General features: G+C 38.2%; 1 pseudogene; it reads right to left on the bottom strand.

The window, feature by feature from the left end:
- Positions 1 to 22,581, bottom strand: part of LOC133791572 (tropinone reductase homolog At2g29170-like) — a 35,661-nt pseudogene extending 13,080 nt beyond the window's left edge.
- Between the last annotated feature and the right edge of the window lie 559 nt (positions 22,582 to 23,140).

Genomic DNA, 23,140 nt, shown 5'->3' with positions numbered 1-23,140 from the left:
AGAGTGATGAGCACATGGACGCAGGTGCCTTTCTTCCCTTTGACCAAAATTTCAAAGATTTTTATACTACATCGAACTGGCACCGTTCCAGCTCCCCCCAAATTCGTATCTTTTAGCGGGGATAAATATCTATTTTTGAAGCACGAGTGGGGGGCCGCTAATATTATGTACTTCTTTTGCCTCAAGGCTAATCTAGAGTTAAAACGACGAGGTAATGGCTTTTACTACCTCACCAGATTCCCCAGCACAACCTCCATCATTGACCTCCCTAACCACCCGAATGACTACAAGGATCAATTCTTTATGTCAAACGGGATCAAGAACTGCACCCATCGATATTTCAATGCCCTAATTTCTCATAGATTACCGAGAACACAGCGTTGGGTCATAATCGTAAATATTGCTATTTTATTGAATAAAAACTTAAAAATAAATACATACATGGATCCATGGTTTTAAAAATAATTGTCTTTAACATAAAAATGAGCAACATTTAAATAAAACTTCAAAATAACATTTCTTTCATAAAAATAAATAAATAGGCCCGCTTGATCTTCCTCGACTATATGGTCCGGACGAGTACATCACAAAGGTCCTAGGTCCCCCTCGCCATCGGCCTTTCTATCCTTAATTACCTGAAATAATAACATCATAAGGAGTGAGCTTCTATGCCCAGTAAAGAAAATACAAACAAAAGTTAGTCATATAATCAAACATATCATAAATTTCACCAAGGTCATACCAAAACTTATTTATACTAATCACAAAACAATAAACCATAGGTCATTTCATAACCTAGATCATATCATAAATCATAATCTAAGTCATAGCCATAAGTCATAAGTCATAAGTCATAGATCATAGATCATAGGTCATAAGTCGTAATCATAATCGTAACTATAGGTCATATATCATAATCATAACTATAATAACAAGTCAGATATAATAAAAAGATAAGTGTTTGTACATGGGTGGCAATTAAACCCCAGACATAAGTCTGTCATACATCGGACATCACTTAGGTCTGTCATAAAGTTTTGGAAACCGAGCCTACCAGACATCATCCGTCATACATCATTGGACACCTTAGGTCCAGACACACTGACCCCTTTATTGTATCTGAAATGTTAGGTCATACAAACATAAACTATATCATAAACTATATAAACTAGGTCATAATACTAAACTACCTAATTTCCCTTACCAAAAACCAGAATTATGGAGAGAAGAGCGTGATTGAAACTCCTAAAACCAAACATAAAGAAACCATAAGTTTCCTAAAGAAAACAAGAAGAAGAGAAGATCTAAACCATCGGGATAAGAACTTACCAGAAACCTTATGTTTCAAAGGAATTGAACACCTTCGATAGCTTAAAACCTTGATCTACACCTCGAACACCGAAAACATACAAAAACTTACTTCCCAAGTGTTTAAAATAGCTTTAGATTTGAAAGCTTTAACCCCAAAACCCTAGTGTTTCTCTCTAGAATAATCTTAGCAGCTTGGAGGCTCTGAACTGTGCTTGAATGACGAATAGAATGGCTGAGTGAAGGGTCCTATTTCTAGAGTTCAATGAGTGAAACTAACTCCTTTAAAATGAATAAATAAATGATTAAAAATGAATAAATTTGAATTATTTGCTCAATAGATGCCCAGAACTCGGTCAAAAGCGTTTAGGAACGAGTCTAGGTTGTTGAGGGCTGTTTCTAGTTCAAAATTCTACGAAAATTCAAAAATTGGTCATTGGAGCCGATATATCACCTAGGGTAAGCGATATATCGCCCCTACCATTATATCGAGGGTCCGTGGTTTCGTTCGTGCGAAGTCGACGTGTTTTCCATATCAATCATAGGCGATATATCGACCCCTATAGCTACGATATATCGGCATACGCTGATATTTCAAACACGTTTTTGCACATTTCAGGATAATTTGATATTAATTAAAAACTACTTTGACTGAGTAAAACGTGATCCTAATAGATAATGGAAGGTTCTAGAGCTTCTATATATTTCTTTTAATTAAACTATCATTCACAAATACTTAAATCCTTAATAAACATGCTTGTGACAAGTGTCACGCTCTTAATTATTCTATCTAAACCTTAGATTATAATAAATAATATTCTTAGGACCAACTATACTAAACAAACCTTATGTTAAAATTAATATTTCTAAACCATTGGTTAAACTTATAAAATCCATAACTATTTCTATGAGTTTCTAACTAAATCCCGGCTTTGACCAATATTCACGAAAACTAAAATTGTGCAACTACTACTGCTAGTACTACTACTACTATCTAGCTAAGTAAAATTTTGGGACGCTACAATTCTCCCCTACTTAAAATAATTTCATCCTCGAAATTTACTTACCAAACATCTCGGGATACTGCTCCCTTATATATTCCTCCAATTCCCATGTGGCCTTTCTTTCTGTGTTATTGCTCCACAAGATTTTAACCATAGGGACACTTTTAGACCTTAACTCCTTAGTTCCTCATTCTAGAACACGTACTGGCTGTTCTTCATAACTGAAATCTTGTTTTAACTCTAGAGCCTTGTAATCGAGCACATGGGATGGATCTGATATACATTTTCTCAACATCAATACATGAAAAACGTTATGCGTTTCAGCTAATGATCAAAGCCAACCGATATGCTACATGCCCTACTTTGTCCAATATCTTAAAAGGACCTATAAACCTTGGGCTTAACTTTCCTTTCTTTCCGAAACGCATAATTCCCTTCATCAGAGAAACTTTGAGAAAGACTTGCACGCCTACTAAATATTCAACAGTTTGCCTCTTAATGTCGGCATAGCTCTTCTGGTGACTTTGAGCGGCAATCATTCGTTGCATTATCTTTTCTACTACCTCAGTTGCTTCTCTTACAGCCTCAGGCCCTAAATATCATCTTTCACCAACCTCATTCCAATGAAGTGGTGATCGACATTTCCGTCCATATAACATCTCATAAGGTTCCATGCCTATTTTCGTCTGATAACTGTTGTTGTAAGAGAATTCTAGCAATGGAAGATACTTGCTCCATGATCATGAGAAGTCTAATGCACATGCCCTCAGCATATATTCTAATATTTGTACGGTACGTTCTGACTGACCATCAGTTTGAGGGTGAAATGCCGTACTTAGTTTTAACTTAGTGCCCATTGCACGTTGTAGACCTTCCCTGAACTTTTATGTGAAAATCGATCTTTTATCAAAGACTATTGTCTTTGGAACTCCATGTAATTTCACTATCTCAGCCATATAAAGCTCTGCGTACTGCTCAACGTTATAAACTGTTCTTACTGGCGAGAAGTGAGAAGATTTTTTGAGTCTATCTACTATCACCCTAATAGAGTCATGCTTGGTGGTCCTTGGTAATCCCGTCACAAAGGCCATAGTTATATCTTCCCATTTCCATTCGGGAATCTATAATGGTTGCATAGTTCCAGCGGATCTTTGATGTTCAGCCTTAACTTGTTGACATGTAAGGCATTTTGCTACAAATTCTGCTATGTCTTTCTTCATTCCCAGCCACCAGTACATTGTCTTGACATCGTTGTACATCTTGGTCGATCCCGGGTGAAGTGAATATGGAGTAGTGTGCGCTTCCTTCATAATACTTTCTCTTAATTCACCACTATCGGGCATGCATACTCAGTTCCTATATCGTAACATGCCTTCTTTTGTCAAGGATAAATCAGCATTTTCTGAGCTTTGTAGTGTTGCCTTCATGTTAAGAAGAAACTCATCTTCTTGTTGTTTCTCCTTTATTTCCTCCATTAGTGTTGACTTGATTGTGAGGTCAGCTAGTTGTCCATATATTATCTCAATTCCAGACCTCTTAATATCATCTTGTAAGTGGTGAGCTATTCCCTTAAGTGTTGACAAGCTTTCGTAACTCCGCCTACTAAGTGCATCTGCCATGACATTAGCCTTTCTCGAATGATACAAGATCTCACAATCATAGTCCTTTACTAACTCCAGCCACCTTCATTGCCTCATATTTAGCTCCTTCTATGTAAAGAAGTACTTCAAACTTTTGTGTTCCGTATAGATTTCGCACTTTTCTCCGTACATATAGTGCCTCCAAATCTTTAGAGCGAAAACCACCACTACTAATTCTAGGTCATGGGTCGGATATCGCTACTCGTACTCCTTTAGCTGTCTTGAGGCATATGCGACCACTTTTTTTTCTTGCATTAAAACGCATCCAAGTCCCTACTTCGATGCGTCGCAATACACTACAAACTTGCCCTTATCGTTTGGGACGCATAGAACTGGGGCTGATATAAGCTTGTCCTTTAACGTTTGGAAGCTTTCCTCGCATTTTTCCGTCTATACAAATTTCTGTTGCTTTCGCATCAAATTTGTTAAGGGTGTGGCTATTCTAGAGAACCCTTCAACAAATCCTTTATTGTATCGTGCCAATCCTAGAAAACATCTCACCTCCGTGGCACTCTTGGGTTTGGGTCAGTCCTTCATTGCTTCAATCTTCACTGGATCTACTTCCACGCCATTTTTAGACACAATGTGCCCTAGAAATGCCACTGTCTCTAGCTAGATTTCGCATTTCTTAAACTTAGCATATTATAGATGACTTTTGAGTCATCCCAATGTCAATCGTAGGTGTTCTTCATGCTCTATTTTCGTCCTTGAGTAGATCAATATGTCATCTATAAACACCACAACAAACTTATTCATGTAGTCCTTAAATACTCTGTTCATAACATCCATGAAAGCTGCTAGTGCATTCGTTAAGCCAAAAGACATCACCAGAAACTCTTAGTGTCCATATCTAGTCCGAAAAGCCGTCTTTGGGATATCTTCTTCTCGTACTCTTAGCTGATGATACCATGACCGCAAATCTATCTTCGAGAATACTATAGATCCTCGTAGTTGATCAAAAAGATCGTCTATTCGAGGCAAAGGGTATTTGTTCTTGATCGTCACTTTGTTCAGTTCTCGATAGTCGATGCACATCCTCATACTCCCATCCTTCTTTTTAACAAAAAGCACTGGTGCTCCCCATGGTGAATAGCTTGGTCGAATGAAACCCTTGTCTAATAGCTCTTGCAGTTGGATCTTTAACTCCTTTAACTCGATAGGCACCATTCTATAGGGAGCTTCTGAAATTTGTGTCGTCTCAGGTGCCAATTCTATTTCAAACTCGATTTCCCTTCTCAGAGGTAATACTGGTAGATCTTCTGGAAACACCTCAGAAAATTCGCATACAATATCTACATCCTTTGGTTCAAGCTGCATCTCTCGTCACCTGTCCACCACACTGCCTAGAAAAACTTGACAACCACTATTGATTAACCGCTGAGCTTTGAGAGCTGAGACTATCGGTATGCGAGTTTGGGAAACTTCTCCTTTGAAGGTGAACTGTTCTCCGCCTTCTGTTTTAAAGTGAACTGTCTTACCCTTACAGTCTATCGTTGCCCCATATTTTGCTAACTAGTCCATGCTTAAAATTACATCATAATCCTGAAGGTCTAACTCGATCTAATCTACTGGTAATTCTCTTCCTTCGATTCTAACTACAACACTACGCACCCCTCTGCTAGATAGCATTCTTTCCCCCGAGGGAAACTCCATGACAAACTTATATCTAAAAAATCTGCATGGTCTATCTAAGCTATCAATCATATTCATAGAGACAAAGGAATGCGTAGCTCCCAAATCGAATAAAACATTGCATAGTTTACCAGAGATAGTGACCTGACCTGTTACCACTATATTACTAGTTTCCGCTTCACCTCTAGTAAGAGCAAAAACTCTGGCAGGCACGAGCTTGTCATCTTTCTTTTTATCTTTCATCTTAGGGAAATCCTTTTTAATGTGTCTTTCTTCTCCACAATTGAAACAACCTTTCGTCTTATATTGGCATTCTCCTGAATGCTTCCTCTTGCAGATAGGGCACTGGGGATATTCCACATAGGGCTTCTTATTACCATTACTTTCTGATGCAGACTTATTCTTTTTATCAGCTTTCTGATTTTGACCACCATCATGTTTTCGTTTGTGGTCATTCTGTTCATTGTTATTCTTTTTGGCGTCCCTTCTGGCCGAGCCTTCCTTCCAGATTCTTTCTTCAGCCTGCTCAGCTTCCAAGGCTACCACTAATGTTTCTGCATAAGTGTTTATTTCCTTAATCAACTTTACGTCACGGGCTATCATAGGTTTCAGTCCCTTCACGAATCTTTAAATTCTTAGTGTCTCAGTAGGTACCATGTCCGCCGCGAACTTAGCCAGCCTATCAAACTTCCTAAATACTCCATCATAGTCGCATTCCCTTGAGTAAGCACAATGAATTCGTCCACCCTTATGGCTAGAATCGTAGGACTATAGTACTTCTTGTTGAACACATGGATAAACTCATCCCATGTCATAATGTTCACATCTCTAGTCTGCTTCACTGTTTCCCACTAGATGTGGGTGTCTTTCTTTAGAAAGCTTGAAGTGCAAGACACTCATCTTCGTTTCCCAGCTGCATGTGTTCTAATATGGACTCCATCGATCGAAGCCACTGTTTTGCTTCTATTGGGTCAGAAAGCGATCATACACTGCCTCGTAGCGAGGTTCTGCCAACTGTAGTAATTGTGCTAGAGGAATGACTTGTTGCACCATTTGTTGTTGTTGCCCTGAATTTATTTGGAACTCTTCTTCCGTTCTCCTTAGCTTTTCCCTAAGACGAGCATTTTCTCTTTCCAAATTTATTCGAGCAACAGCAGCTGTCGGCTATTCCACTACATTGGGTGCTTCTGGCACTCCCAGGGCTGTTGGAATTTCTTCATATGTGGGGGTGGCAGCTAATCCTCTTCCTCGCCCCCTTCCTCAACCTCTTCCTCGGCCTTGGCCATTTAGTCTTTCAGATCTTCTTGGTTCCTGCTCCATGTGTCTTTTCTGTTTCCCCAAAAGAGAAAAGTTGAAAAACTAAGACAAACAAAACAAGTAGAGGTTACAACTTAGCCTATCGCACTACTGTCTATTAGGTCCATCTATCTATAAAATCTACCATATTACAATTAAGTCCAACTCGGGTAAATGGGCCTTAACAATTGAATCTTCCATGGAGGAGGGCTGGGTTTAGTATATCGTACCCACTACTAAGGCCCCCTAACTTCCACTTGGACCCAAAAGACAGGAATTTGAACCCTTGCTTTATTAATTGTTGTTCTTTTAAATTGGTCCCAATCTAATAATGCAAAGCAAATGGGCCTTCACAAATGGGCTAACCAATAAGAGAGGAATTTAAAATTTACATTTTCAATTGAATCCAAAAATTTCCTAACACTTACTAAACAATAAAACAATAACAAAAGTAAATAACATGTTTTATAAGAAAATTTACAAGATAGTGAAAACAATTCTAAAACATCATTAAATTTTATTTAAGGATGTGTTCTTATATACGTCTAATCCTCCACATCGGATCCATTTTCATACTCAGGGTCTGGCATTCTTCTTATAGCTTTAATCTTTCTAACCACACTTGAGTCCATTGGGCCAATTTCTGAAAATAAGACAAGAAAGTCATTACAAACATATTTGGAAAACAATGTGTATACTTACTTGGTAACGAGTAGGTCCTTTGTAGCTATCGTGTGTATTTCGTGGGAACATTCAGGACTAATATAGCCGTGGGCTCTGATACCACATGTAACGCCCTAATTTCTCATAGATTACCGATGTAACGCCCCAACTCCAGGGACCGTTACGGTGTGCCTTGCAAACAGTGCTAAACTCGCTAATCGAGTCATTTGGCCAAAAACGTGTAACTAAGTATGATTAGCGGTTTAGGGATTAAAAATTTTGGTTAAGATGTAACGTTTCACTAGAACGTTTAATATATATACTGGGATCCCGAAAATATAATTTCAGAGTCTATTACAGAAAATATTTACAACAGGCCGTTCTAAGCAGCAAAACAGGGTTTAACCCTAGTTCCACTTTAAACGTCGGCCGTGGTGGTCGAGCAGCTGCATATGTACACATCATCACCTAAGCTCCCCAACTCAAGGATGGCCTAGCTTCCTCTTGACTTTACCTGCACCACATAGCACCCGTGAGCCGAAGCCCAACAAGAAAACACAATAAAGCATGATATAATATCAACAATAATCATAATGCCAATCAGGAACAACGGTCCAAAGAAGATAGGTGACAATAGCCAAAAGTCACAGAATTGGTACAGCTCCCTCTAGCCATGTGACGATAGGGTCACCAGGGCTTAATTGATAAGTGGTTCTTTCATAAGTTTGATCAGGATAGGTGCATGGTGATAGGTCACCAACATAACCATCCTCCCGACTCTAGAGTCGTAACTAAGGACAGCGTCCCCCAGCCATGTGACAAACAGTCACCGGGGTCATATACCTTGGCTGAAAACATCTGGTCTTAGACCAGGTAAGCGTTTATAGTTCTTATTGACCTTCCGGTTGGTCAAACATTAATACCCTATATGGGTCATTCAATGCCAACCTCGATTAGATCTAATCTTCATTTGACTCGGAGTTCTCAACGCACTGCCACTTCTGATCCTTGGGTTGGTGAAACACGACCAGTGCTCAGCCCGTGGTGAACTTAACTAATAAGTCACAGCTTCACAGACGGATCTAGCACCATTGCCGATACTGACTAATAAGCCAGCGCCATACACAGGTAAGCCATGCCACCAAACATATATCACATGTCCAATATCCATAAACAAGGCATTCAGCATGCTTACTCAACAAGTATTAGTACATTTAGGACCATGCACAAACCCAGAGGCACAGGCTCGGAACAATGCCATATTCAGTACTCAAGCATGTCCTAATCACATGTTTCTCGTGCATCATACGCATTATATTCAACAATCCAACATGCACCAATCATAGCCATGCATGTCATGTTTAATAACCAACCAACATGCATCAAGAATAACCATGCACGTCACACTTAATAATCAACCAACATGCACCAGGAGTAGCCATGCATGTCATATATACATAGGGTGCAGTTTTCTTACCTCTGGTTCGAGTGAGAATTATTATATGAACGACCCCTGAGAACGATCAACCTTTAAATTCCTTGACGGTCACCTGATCATAACCAAAATATAGGATTCATCAATAAAAATGATAACTGAGGATTCCCAAACCAAAACCCAGCCTCCGAGACATCAAGCACTACCCAACCAGGTACTAGGTTCAACCCCGAGGCCTAAGGTTTGAATCCCCAATCTAAAAACATGATTCTGGCCAAAATGACCTTAAGGGCCGCGGCCCTCCCCTGCTGCGCCGCGGCGCGCCCTCCATATAGAGAGGGCTTTCCCTGCCAGACGCCAAGGGTCGCGGCGCACCACAACCGCGCCGCGGCGCCCAGCCCAGACCAGCCATAAGGGCTGCACGCACCAGAAATTCTCCCCTGTGTTTTTCCTCTCAAACCGGCCCTTCAAACCAACCCAAAACCCCTTCCAAACACACATTTAAACCTCTAAACATCACCCATAACTCACCCTCGTCAAAACCCAAACTTATCATCAATCAAAACCTCTTCAAAACCACACTTCCATCAAGAAATCAAGAACTGAAAAACTAAAGAGAAAAACAGAGCACCACCCGAATTCAAGACTAAAACTCACCTCAAAACCAGCTTTAAACCTTCCTCAACAGCTGAACTAAGTCCACAACCTCAGCCTTTAAGTTCCCTAGCTTAATATCCCACCTTGAGCTCAAGAACACCAAAGAAGAAAATGGAGAAAAGTAACGTACGGGAAGGAGGAGGGATGTCTCTCTGTTTTACTCTGTTTAATCCACAAGCTTCTACAGCCAACAGCCAACTTAAGTCATATATATCCAAACCTAAATGAACAAAATACCCTTAAGTCATCAAAAGCTTCTCAAACTATTCTAAGGGTAAAATTGGTACTTTCCACCTATCCCGTTAATCATAATTAACGCTTCCCAATTCCCGCTATCCTCAAAATTCTCAAACATCAATAACTCATATCCCGTTACCCTAAAATCCCCGGTAACGCTCTAATTATTAGAAACACTCCGAGACTCACCCCGAGCCCCGAGCTCAAACCTGTTATGACCAAACCGATAAATCACAATTAAAGATCGTCTCATGCCGAAATACTCGAACCAATCCACCTTATAATGTGGCTATATTAATTAATCACAACCATGCACCCAAAATACACAATTACGCCCACAGCGGCCAAATTACCAAAATACCCTTATAATAATAAATATTCCCATATGCATGCATTCACCATCATATAATAATATAGTTCACGTAAACATACATATAATCATTAAATACCATAATAAATCAATTATGGCCCTCCCGGCCTCCTAATCAAGGTTCTAAACCTTATTAGGAAATTTGGGGCATTACTACTATCCCCTCCTTACAGAAATTTCGTCCTCGAAATTTACTCAACAGCTCGAAACAAGAATTCCACACGATTAACACAAACTCCTTAAGTCTTCTCTTGACTTCACTATTTCTATAGCCTTACCTTAACCCAAGGTACATTCTGTTTAACAGAACCTCATTACTTATGTCATAATCTGAACTGGTTATTCCTTACCGGAATACTTAATCCAACCTTCAAATTCTCATAATTCAACTTATAAGTTCCTTCGGCCCATGCCCACTGCATGGAAGCATGTAACTCACTGTATACAACTGTCAATGCTAAGACACAACTGATCCACAATCAGCCTAAACTGCTGAAGCAAGCTAAGGCTTAACTTGTCTTAATTCCTCACCCCTTTTCCCATGGTGATACCTTAGAGAAGACATATTCTCCTACCTGGAATTCCACATTCCTACTCTCCAGTTCAATAATACTTCCCCATTTATTCTGAGAAGTGAGCATCCAAGCTCCACTCCCTGGTAATCTGATTAATCCCCTGAACCATCTCAGGATCCAAACATATATATACATTTCCTCACTCATCTTATAAGATGTTCCTCCAATAATAATTGGATAACCCTCTCTTTCTGATTTACCATCAGTCTGAGAGTAATAAACTATACTGAGTTCCATTTATATACTCATCGCCTTCCTAACCCTTCCAAAACCTGGAAGTCACAATAAAGTCTTCATCTAATAAGATAGACCTTGAGTTCACGAAGGTTCTCTATCTTCCCACAAGGAGACTCAAATATTGATCAGCTGTACTATTCACCTATCCTTACTGATAAAACAAACTCACTTGGACTACCAGTCCACAACGACTTAATGCCAATTCATACCGATCCATCAACCTGGAAATCCCACCGCGAAACTCATCGCGATGTTTCTCTTATTTCCACTATGAAGGACCCAAAGGCTATAATGGCCTTGCTGTTTCCTGATATTCTGTCTCGACCTGCTAACGGGTTAAGAACTTTACACATGCCTCAATATATGCCTCTTCATCCCAGGCCATCACTATAAAACCTTCATAACCTGTTACCTCTTTACAATGCCTGAATGAAGCGAACACAAGAATAGCATGAGATTCATCCAGAATCTCCTAACCAGTCTCAACGTCCATCGGATCCCAACTCCGATCTCTATACCACCATAAATTCATGTCTGTCACTATACAACCTTTAGCTAATCCAGCTAAAGCTTTCCATTCAATCTTGCCCGTCTGTGGCTCACTAAACCATCTTTCCTTTTATCTTCCTTGAGATAATAATCTCAAACAATAAACTGGCCACCTGGCCCGCCAGAAACTCTACTCCAGTCCTGGTCAGATTCTTTAATCAACATGTTGCATAGGCAATCACCTTCCTCAATTACTGGAATGTCATCACAATCCACCAACTAATCCTGGTCTATAAAGGACCCAGCACACTTCCCCAAGGCACTTGAAATATCTTTACTATCCATGGACACTCCTGTCCCCAAGGCACTCTTCACTCTTGGCAATTCTCCGCAGAGAAAACACCATTATACCATCGTCCAAGACGATCACAAATCCCATTCAAGTCAACTCTTGAATGCGATATTCATCTGATTCACAAACACTTACCATCAAACCAATTCTCAAGATATAATCAGCACTCGCAGTGCTCCAATCTGATACTAGTACAATCCTTTACATAATTTTTTTTTCTTTCGGATCTCTAACTAGTCTTAACCAGATCCAAGATCCACCTTAAAAGATTCCATCTTACTCAGCAACTAACCCTTTTATTCTTATAACCCCACTGAGCCACTCAAAATAATGCTTACATCTGATTCTATTTCTGGTACTAACCAATCACCATTTTAGTTTCCTGTTATAACAAGAAGTCCTGACAAACCATCTGGCAACCCATAATCAGAACCCACAGACTAATCTAGTCTGTCCTGATCTCACTGATACAATCCAGGTGATATCCATCACGCTAGCTAAGAGTTCCATGCATCCCCCCTGCGCAAAAATCTAGCTCTCGCTACAAGTTTCATAAGCACACAGAACCATACACCAAACTAACCAACACAAGGCTCTCCATTCTCAAGCCCAAGAATTACTACACTTTCATTGCCATTCAAGACTGCTCTTTAATTACTTAACCAATCCAAACCCTGGATCAAACCAAAGCCTGACATAACCAGCTTTATTAGAATCCCTGATAAGTCCTTGCCATAACTGAACTTATCTCTTAAGTTTCCAATACCATATTACATTTCTCATCACAACATAACCATGTGATCTACATATACCACCAAGATACCCTTCTCTATATACATACCAACAAAAGAATAGCATGGCACCAAATCCAAACAACATAATTCAAAACTCAGAACTAGAAAACTGACCTGTCACCCCCGAAGAACTAGTCTCAGTCTCAGACTCTGATCGCCCTGGAATGAACACTCAAGTTGGAATCGAGCTATCTATCCCCTTTTGCTCATTCTTCTTCCGCATTGGGCAATTCTTCTTTCGATGTCCAAACATCCTGCATGAGAAACATGCCCTTGCTCGACATACCCCAAGGTGATGGCTCTTGCACCGAGTGCATATCCGATATGTCTTCCGGCCTTCCTTCTTACTTGTTCCAATAAGTGGAGGTACCACTATCTGAGCTCCATGCTCTCCAGCACTCTGCTGCCCAACTACTATACTTTCAACAGTAAGAGCCTTCTCTACCACTTGAGCATAGGTAGAGACTTCATGCACTAGGGCAACTTTAATGCTCTGAGCTATTCCAAGATTCAACCCCTGAATAAACCTTTCCTTCCGAGCTATATCTGTGGGTACCATATCAAGAGCAAACTTGGACAACCCATTAAATTCAGTAACATACTCGGTCACTGATGCATTACCCTGAACGAGATTCAGGAACTCATTCATCTTAGCAGTCTTAGCTACATCACAATAATACCTCTCATTAAACAGTTGCCTAAATTCTTTCCAATCCATTATAGCTGTGTCTCGTGTCTGGGATACTACGTCCCACCATGTCCGGGCATCATCCCGCAGTACACATGTAGCACATATCACCCTATCGTGACCCACCAGCCCCATACTGTCAAGAATGGAACTGATCATGCCCATCCATTGCTCAGCTCTGAATGGATCTAGGCCTCCCTCGAAAACTGGAGGATAAAACTTTAGGAATCTTCCACAGAGGAATTCCCATCTATTCTCAACCCTAGGCTGAGCTGAAACTGATGCCACCCCGGCATGGCAAAGGAAGAGGTACTACCCAACATACTCCACTGTTGCTTCAAATACCTGATCTCTTCCTCATGCCTCTACAATCTTAATTGCAAATCTGTAAGCGTCTGCTGAACATTAAGAGATGCAGACGAAGAGCTAATACCATGGCTGTAACTCCCAGCCCCTGTATAACTATCACCAGGCCTCATAATCTGCCTTGAATATAAACCTGCTGATTAAATCTGCAGTCAATAACTTGACCCATTAACCACAATAAGCATATCAAGGGCTTCCCCCACGGGATAAATCTTACCACACTACAATCATAAACCACTTGCAGTGCTACAAACATGCCCATGGCATTCATACATTACTCATATTCCCTGCTCTTCAGACATTCACACCATGCCTCAACTCCAGCATGCAATATCACAATTATATATATATATATTCACAGAGCAGGTAATCATATTATCACAGTCACATAAATATTCACGGAGCATATAATCATATAATCAAGAGCCAGGCTCTATTAGAATCTCATGCTCCCTAATACAATGTGCAGGTAAAGCATTCACATTTTATTCAAACAGCTATGCACATAGCTACAGAAATAGTTACCATTCCTTGAGGGAAGCTATCTTCAGTGATGAGTGTACATGCCCACCTTGTCTTCAGGAACCATAAACCTTGGCTCGCTCTGATACCAAGTTGTAACGCCCCAACTCCAGGGACCGTTACGGTGTGCCTTGTAAACAGTGCTAAACTCGCTAATCGAGTCATTTGGCCAAAAACGTGTAACTAAGTATGATTAGCGGTTTAGGGATTAAACATTTTGGTTAAGATGTAACGTTTCACTAGAACGTTTAATATATATACTGGGATCCTGAAAATATAATTTAAGACTCTATTACAGAAAATATTTACAACAGGCCATTCTAAGCGGCAAAATAGGGTTTAACCCTAGTTCCACTTTAAACGTCGGCCGTGGTGGTCGAGCAGCTGCATATGTACACATCATCACCTAAGCTCCCCAACTCAAGGATGGTCTAGCTTCCTCTTGCCTTTACCTACACCACATAGCACCCGTGAGCCGAAGCCCAACAAGAAAACACAATAAAGCATGATATAATATCAACAATAATCATAATGCCAATTAGGACCAACGGTCCAAAGCAGATAGGTGACAATAGCCAAAAGTCACGGAAATGGGTACAACTCCCTCTAGCCATGTGATGATAGGTTCACCAGGGCTTAATTGATAAGTGGTTCTTTCATAAGTTTGATCAGGATAGGTGCATGGTGATAGGTCACCAACATAACCATCCTCCCGACACTAGAGTCGTAACTAAGGACAGCGTCCCCCAGCCATGTGACAAACAGTCACCGGGGTCATATACCTTGGCTGAAAACATCTGGTCTTAGACCAGGTAAGCGTTTATAGTTCTTATTGACCTTCCGGTTGGTCAAACATTAATACCCTATATGGGTCATTCAATGCCAACCTCGATTAGATCTAATCTTCATTTGACTCGGAGTTCTCAACGCACTGCCACTTCTGATCCTTGGGTTGGTGAAACACGACCAGTGCTCAGCCCGTGGTGAACTTAACTAATAAGTCACAGCTTCACAGACGGATCTAGCACCATTGCCGATACTGACTAATAAGCCAGCGCCATACACAGGTAAGCCATGCCACCAAACATATATCACATGTCCAATATCCATAAACAAGGCATTCAGCATGCTTACTCAACAAGTATTAGTACATTTAGGACCATGCACAAACCCAGAGGCACAGGCTCTGAACAATGCCATATTCAGTACTCAAGCATGTCCTAATCACATGTTTCTCGTGCATCATACGCATTATATTCAACAATCCAACATGCACCAATCATAGCCATGCATGTCATGTTTAATAACCAACCAACATGCATCAAGAATAACCATGCACGTCACACTTAATAATCAACCAACATGCACCAGGAGTAGCCATGCATGTCATATATACATAGGGTGCAGTTTTCTTACCTCTGGTTCGAGTGAGAATTATTATATGAACGACCCTGAGAACGATCAACCTTTAAATTCCTTGACGGTCACCTGATCATAACCAAAATATAGGATTCATCAATAAAAATGATAACTGAGGATTCCCAAACCAAAACCCAGCCTCCGAGACATCAAGCACTACCCAACCAGGTACTAGGTTCAACCCCGAGGCCTAAGGTTTGAATCCCCAATCTAAAAACATGATTCTGGCCAAAATGACCTTAAGGGCCGCGGCCGCAGCGCACCACAACCGCGCCGCGGCGCCCAGCCCAGACCAGCCATAAGGGCTGCACGCACCAGAAATTCTCCCCTGTGTGTTTCCTCACAAACCAGCCCTTCAAACCAACCTAAAACCCCTTCCAAACACACATTTAAACCTCTAAACATCACCCATAACTCACCCTCGTCAAAACCCAAACTTATCATCAATCAAAACCTCTTCAAAACCACACTTCCATCAAGAAATCAAGAACTGAAAAACTAAAGAGAAAAACAGAGCACCACCCGAATTCAAGACTAAAACTCACCTCAAAACCAGCTTTAAACCTTCCTCAACAGCTGAACTAAGTCCACAACCTCAGCCTTTAAGTTCCCTAGCTTAATATCCCACCTTGAGCTCAAGAACACCAAAGAAGAAAATGGAGAAAAGTAACGTACGGGAAGGAGGAGGGATGTCTCTCTGTTTTACTCTGTTTAATCCACAAGCTTCTACAGCCAACAGCCAACTTAAGTCATATATATCCAAACCTAAATGAACAAAATACCCTTAAGTCATCAAAAGCTTCTCAAACTATTCTAAGGGTAAAATTGGTACTTTCCACCTATCCCGTTAATCATAATTAACGCTTCCCAATTCCCGCTATCCTCAAAATTCTCAAACATCAATAACTCATATCCCGTTACCCTAAAATCCCCGGTAACGCTCTAATTATTAGAAACACTCCGAGACTCACCCCGAGCCCCGAGCTCAAACCTGTTATGACCAAACCGATAAATCGCAATTAAAGATCGTCTCATGCCGAAATACTCGAACCAATCCACCTTATAATGTGGCTATATTAATTAATCACAACCATGCACCCAAAATACACAATTACGCCCACAGCGGCCAAATTACCAAAATACCCTTATAATAATAAATATTCCCATATGCATGCATTCACCATCATATGATAATATAGTTCACGTAAACATACATATAATCATTAAATATCATAATAAATCAATTATGGCCCTCCCAGCCTCCTAATCAAGGTTCTAAACCTTATTAGGAAATTTGGGGCATTACAACCGAGAACATAGCGTTGGGTCATAATCGTAAATATTGCTCTTTTATTGAATAAAAACTTAAAAATAAATACATACATGGATCCATAGTTTTAAAAATAATTGTCTTTAACATAAAAATGTGCAACATTTAAATAAAACTTTAAAATAACAAATCTTTAATAAAATAAATAAATAGGCCCGCTTGATATTCCTCGACTATATGGTCCCCACGAGTACATCACGAAGCTCCTAGGTCCCCCTCGCCATCGACCTTTCTATCCTTAATTGCCTGAAATAACAACATCATAAGGAGTGAGCTTCTAAGCCCAGTAAAGAAAATACAAACAAAAGTTAGTCATATAATCAAACATATCATAAATTTCTCCAAGGTCATACCAAAAATTATTTATACTAATCACACAACAATAAACCCTAGGTCATATCATAACCTAGATCATATCATAAATCATAATCTAAGTCATAGCCATAAGTCATAAGTCATAGATCATAGATCATAGGTCATAAGTCATAATCGTAACTATAGGTCATATATCATAATCATAACTATAATAACAAGTCAGATATAATAAAAAGATAAGTGTTTATACAGGGGTGGAAATTAAGCCCCAGACATAAGTCTTTCATACACCGGACATCACCTAGGTCCGTCATAAAGTTTTGGAAAACTGAGCCTACCGGACATAGTCCGTCAAACATCATTGGACACCTTAGGTCCAGACACACTTATCCCTTTATTGTACCTGAAATGTTAGGTCATACAAACATAAACTTTATAAACTAGGTCATAATACTAAACTACCTAATTTTCCTTACCAAAAACTAGAATATTGGAGACAAGAGCGAGATTGAAACTCCTAAAACCAAACATAAAGAAACCATAAGTTTCCTAAAGAAAACAAGATGAAGAGAAGATCTAAACCATCGGGATAAGAACTTACCAGAAACCTTATGTTTCAAAGGAATTGAACACCTTCGATAGCTTAAAACCTCGATCTACACCGAAAACACACAAAAACTTACTTCCCAAGTGTTTAAAATAGCTTTAGATTTGAAAGCTTTAACCCCAAAACCCTAGTGTCTCTCTCTAGAATAATCTTAGCAGCTTGGAGGCTCTGAACTGTGCTTGAATGATGAATAGAATGGCTGAGTGAAGGGTCCTATTTCTAGAGTTCAAGGAGTGAAACTAACTCCTTTAAAATGAATAAATAAATGATTAAAAATGAATAAATTTGAATTGTCTGTTCAACAGATGCCCATAACTCGGTCAAAAGCGTTCAGGAACGAGTCTAGGTTGTTGAGGGCTGTTTCTAGTTCATCATTCTACGAAAATTCAAAAATTGGTCATTGGAGATGATATATCGCCTAGGGTAGGCGATATATCGCCCCTACCATTATACCGAGGGTCCATGATTTTGTTCGTGCAAAGTCGACGTGTTTTCCGTATCAATCATAGGCGATATATCGGCCCCTATAGCTGCGATATATCAGCATATTATGATATTTCAAACACGTTTTTGCACATTTCAGGATAATTTGAAATTGATTAAAAACTACTTTGACTGAGTAAAATGTGATCCTAACAGATAATGGAAGGTTCTAGAGCTTCTAGATCTTTCTTTTAATTAAACTATCCATCATAAATACATAAATCCTTAATAAACATGCTTGTGACAAGTGTCACACTCTTAATTATTCTATCTAAACCTTAGATTATAATAAATAATATTCTTAGGACCAACTATATTAATCAAACCTTATGTTAAAATTAATATTTCTAAACCATAGGTTAAAATTATAAAACCCATAACTATTTCTACGAGTTTCTAACTAAATCTCAGCTTTGACCAATATTCACAAAAACTAAAATTCTACAGCTACTACTACTACTACTCGTGCTACTACTTCTACTACAACTATCTAGCTAAGTAAAATTCCAGGACGCTACATTTTTAACCAAGTTTAAACAATTATGATCGGGTTATTACCTTGGCAACTATATATAAGAGAATAGGGTGGTTAGAGACCCTCAGAGGTCAATATGAGACTCTGGCTCGTATTCCTGTCAAGGAGAAAGAGTTCTAAATGGTGGTGAATGATGCCACAATGGTGGCCTGCAAGCTGATCCGGAAAGATCAAACCCTAGCCATCATAGCTCGAGGCCCCCTCCTTGAGCTCCCTCCTCCCAGGAACTCATCCCAGCAGTTGAAGAGCTTGATGAAGTGGAGGAGGTCGCACAGTTGGTGTGCAATAGAAAGGTTCCTGAAGATGGACAAAATCCTAACCAAGGCCGAGCCGAATCGGGGGTAGCAGCCGACACCTCTGGCCAAGGTAACCCATATAGAGAAATGAACTAAGTTGTCATCCCCAAGGTAATCTAGTGGGGATGGTCGCACGGTGTACCTCTTGATCATCAGGTTGCTCTGTCTCGTTTTCACGCATAGATCGGGTAACTGCCATGGTGAATGTTAGGTGAAACTTTCTTGGGAAATTATGCCTAATATGCTCTTAATGAAAGCACCAATCTGTTGACACGATTTTTCGCCAACACTAGATTAAGAAATCCGAAAATATAGATATTAGGCTTTTGCTAAACTGTAATTGGATAAATAAAAAAGTATTAAGATCACCCACACTTTTTACATGGTTCAATGGTTAAAATCCACCTAGTCCACGAGTCACTCTTATTAATCTGTTTATTTCTCACTGTGAAATTGTCTGTCACAATTTCACCAGAGTTTCAGTCTACAAAATGTTCTCTCCCTTTCTGTCCATTCTCTCCTGTATTTATAGGAAATTCTGCCAGGATAGTTTTGGGTAACCGTACATAAATATGGTAACATACATTTTTGGGTAACATCTCATTTACATAAATACATTAATGCCTATTGATTCTATGCCCCAAATATCAAGTAATAAATACAGAATAATATTTTAGCATTAATGAGTGTATAAGGAATCTCCGAGTCTTTTTGGGATCCTTCACTATGCATCATGACCAGGCTTCCGCGACCTGATCACTTCCTTCGAGTTGGATGTCGAAGAACTAACCTAAGCTGACACGGGTCACGTTCATAGTTTCACGAAGGCGATCTAGCCATCATGCATCTCAAACTAAGTTTTTGGCACAAGAGGCGATCTGGAGGCTATCTGGTTGTCGTAAGCTATCAAGTTTGACTCAAGCTGCTCACTCCAGAGTTAGCTAGATGTTCTATCTGTACGCTTTCTTCATACTCTTGTCTGCTAGCTGTACCCCGTGCTGAGTAATTTAGTTCGTATTTATTTTGGGATATAACAATATATTTTACTAATTTAATTAGTTTAGTTTAATTTACTTCAATGCTATTTTCATTATCTGTACACTATGAATGAAAGTGAATGTACTTATATATTATTTTTTTAATTAATTATACAATAAAAATGGATTAATTTTTTATTACTTATATAATATTAAAAAAAATATGAACACAAATGGTATTTTTTATTAGTCAAATATTGATTATATGAAAAAAATTATTACTTACACATTATAATGAAAGATATGTAAATAATGCTTAAAAAAAAAAACTGGTAAATAAGATGTAACTATAAGAGAGGTGTATATGTAAAAAATTAAGAGAGAAGTATTTATGTAAAAAATTAAAATATAATATTTTTTTTTCTTACAGGGATTGCAATTGTCCATCCTAAACTAATGTATGTAGATTCACATTTGTGTATGAGGAGATATATTTTAACCCCACAAATATATAAATACATCATAAGCTAATTGTATCCCAAACTAGAAATTAAAAAGTACATTTATTTTCTATACACATTTTATAAAAATAAAAAATAAAATAAAATTATGTACAACACTTCGTAAAAATTAAAGTTTTTAAATAATAAATTAAATAATTCTCAATAAAAACTAATAATTAATTTTTTTTTTAAAAATAAGGATTTAATACAACCATAAAGATAAATTTATGGGAAATTAATTCAAAAAATAGAATAAATTTATTTTCATATTATATGATTTTTCGAGTAAGAAGATTTTAATATTGTGTTACATAATTTTTAGGAATTATAATATTCAATTTAAATAAAAAAAAATATTTTAATTTTATTAGAAATGAGGGTGTACAAAGTGTAAAATTATATTTATAAAAATTTCAAAATGTACATTTAGTCATTTTACTTTATAATAAATATATAATAATTTTTTTAAACAAAATAAGGAGTATTCAAATATTTATGGGGTCTAAATATAACTTCCCTTTGTATTGTTTTTTTTTTTTTTTTGTGTTTTTTTTTTCAATCACTCGATACAGGCACAAAATTGCACAGGATTAATAAATAGAATTCAAAACATTATTTTTCATTTTTTCTTGTTAATTATAAAGTTCCAATTACTAAAACAAACTGCATATTATTTATTTATTTTGTTTATTTATAATTCATAATTATATTTATTTCTTTTGTAGGAAAAATTTTGTTCTGTCCATGACATGCATGCATTACGGTCTCCTGAAACTTTATCACCCTAGTCGACTATGCTGGAAGAAGAAGATTTGTATTTAATGCAAACAGTCTTCAAAAAACAACGTGGCCACCAAACAAGATACGATCGTATAATAACGACAAGGGACAATGTACATCCGCCTACGTATATATATATACCCAAACTCATTTATCTCAACCTCTTCCCGTATACCAAAGAGGACGAGATTGAAGCTATGAAGGAGCGCCTTTAAGAATTGGAAGAGCACATCCAGACTCATTGCATCGGCCTGAGAGATCCACCTCCACCACCTAATGATCCTGATGTCGAAGGACCGAGCCAGTAGGTCCACTTATTACTTATATGTTTTGTTTTAAAAAAATTATACTATTTTAATTTTGAGAACAATGTACTTTAATCTTAAAAACTCACATATATTTAACTTTAAGTATTTAATGAAAGTGTTTTAGTATATTTTTTGTTATATTATTATTATTGTTATTAATATTATTATTAATGTGGGTATAAAACAAAATTTAATCATACATGAATATAAAAATTATGTTATAATATTATTAATATTAATATGGATATGAAAAAAATAATGTTGTCGGTAAAGCTATACCGATAACACTATGGTCGGCATAAAGGAGACAAACAAAAGATTCGACAAAGTCTCTATCAACAACCTAAGAGGCTTCTACCGACTATGGAAGTTGTCGTTAGAGCCTATATCGACTACGCGAAATTTGTTGTCGATAGATGGTGACTTCTACCGACGGGATTGTACCGTCAACTTAATGTCAACAATGAATTGTCGGTAAAAGGTACTTCTGATAACTTCATGGCTTGTACTGACCACACATGTTTTGTTTTCGGTAGAACCTCTATTTTGTAATGATATAGTTAGGCAACTTACTAAGGATGTTGAGTTTTCCATCGAACAAAGAAGAGACCTTTAAAATTAGTTCTTCCCGATGTGATGGGCTCAACACATCACAGACCGAACCACTGACTCGAAATTCTTTGGTTTCCCAGTGACTCAAGCATTCATTTAGCTCAACTTGGTTCCTGGAACAAGTATGTAATTTTTCCCCTAGTCCACACATGACATACCTACAAATAATACAACCAGCACATTCAAAACGGATCTATTATACCATTTGACAGGTTACGGCACATTCAAGTTTCTCAGAAGCTTTAATTAATACTAAATATATTCAAATATATAGCTGTCGATTTTGTCAAGTTTGTGAAAATGCAGTAATGTAATTTAGACTTAATTTTAGATTTATAGTATGCTTTGTGTTTTATGTAATGAGATCTGTTCCCCACCTAGACAAAATCCTTACCTATATTTATTTATTATATTTTTTCATTCATAAGATATGTTCAAATAAATCATTGTGTACGTTGAATCAGTAGTGACAGTGTGCATATATTGTTTATGCCCTATACTTTGAATAAAATGGTTTTTATTTGGAATTTTAGCAAACATAGAAATGAAGTTAACTTTTATATATATATATATATATGGGAATTCTCCTATAGGGGTTTCTCTTTAAGCCCTATCGGTAGGGCTCTCAGTGTTCTCGACTCGTGAACAGTTTTCGGCGCAATTTTTTTTATGACCATGTATATTGTAGCTATTCAGAGTATCCTGCAAAT

Source organism: Humulus lupulus, chromosome 7 (assembly GCF_963169125.1).
Source record: "Humulus lupulus chromosome 7, drHumLupu1.1, whole genome shotgun sequence".
Lineage (NCBI taxonomy): Eukaryota > Viridiplantae > Streptophyta > Magnoliopsida > Rosales > Cannabaceae > Humulus > Humulus lupulus.
Note: the sequence above shows the minus strand (reverse complement) of the source record. Positions and strands in the feature narration are given on the sequence as shown.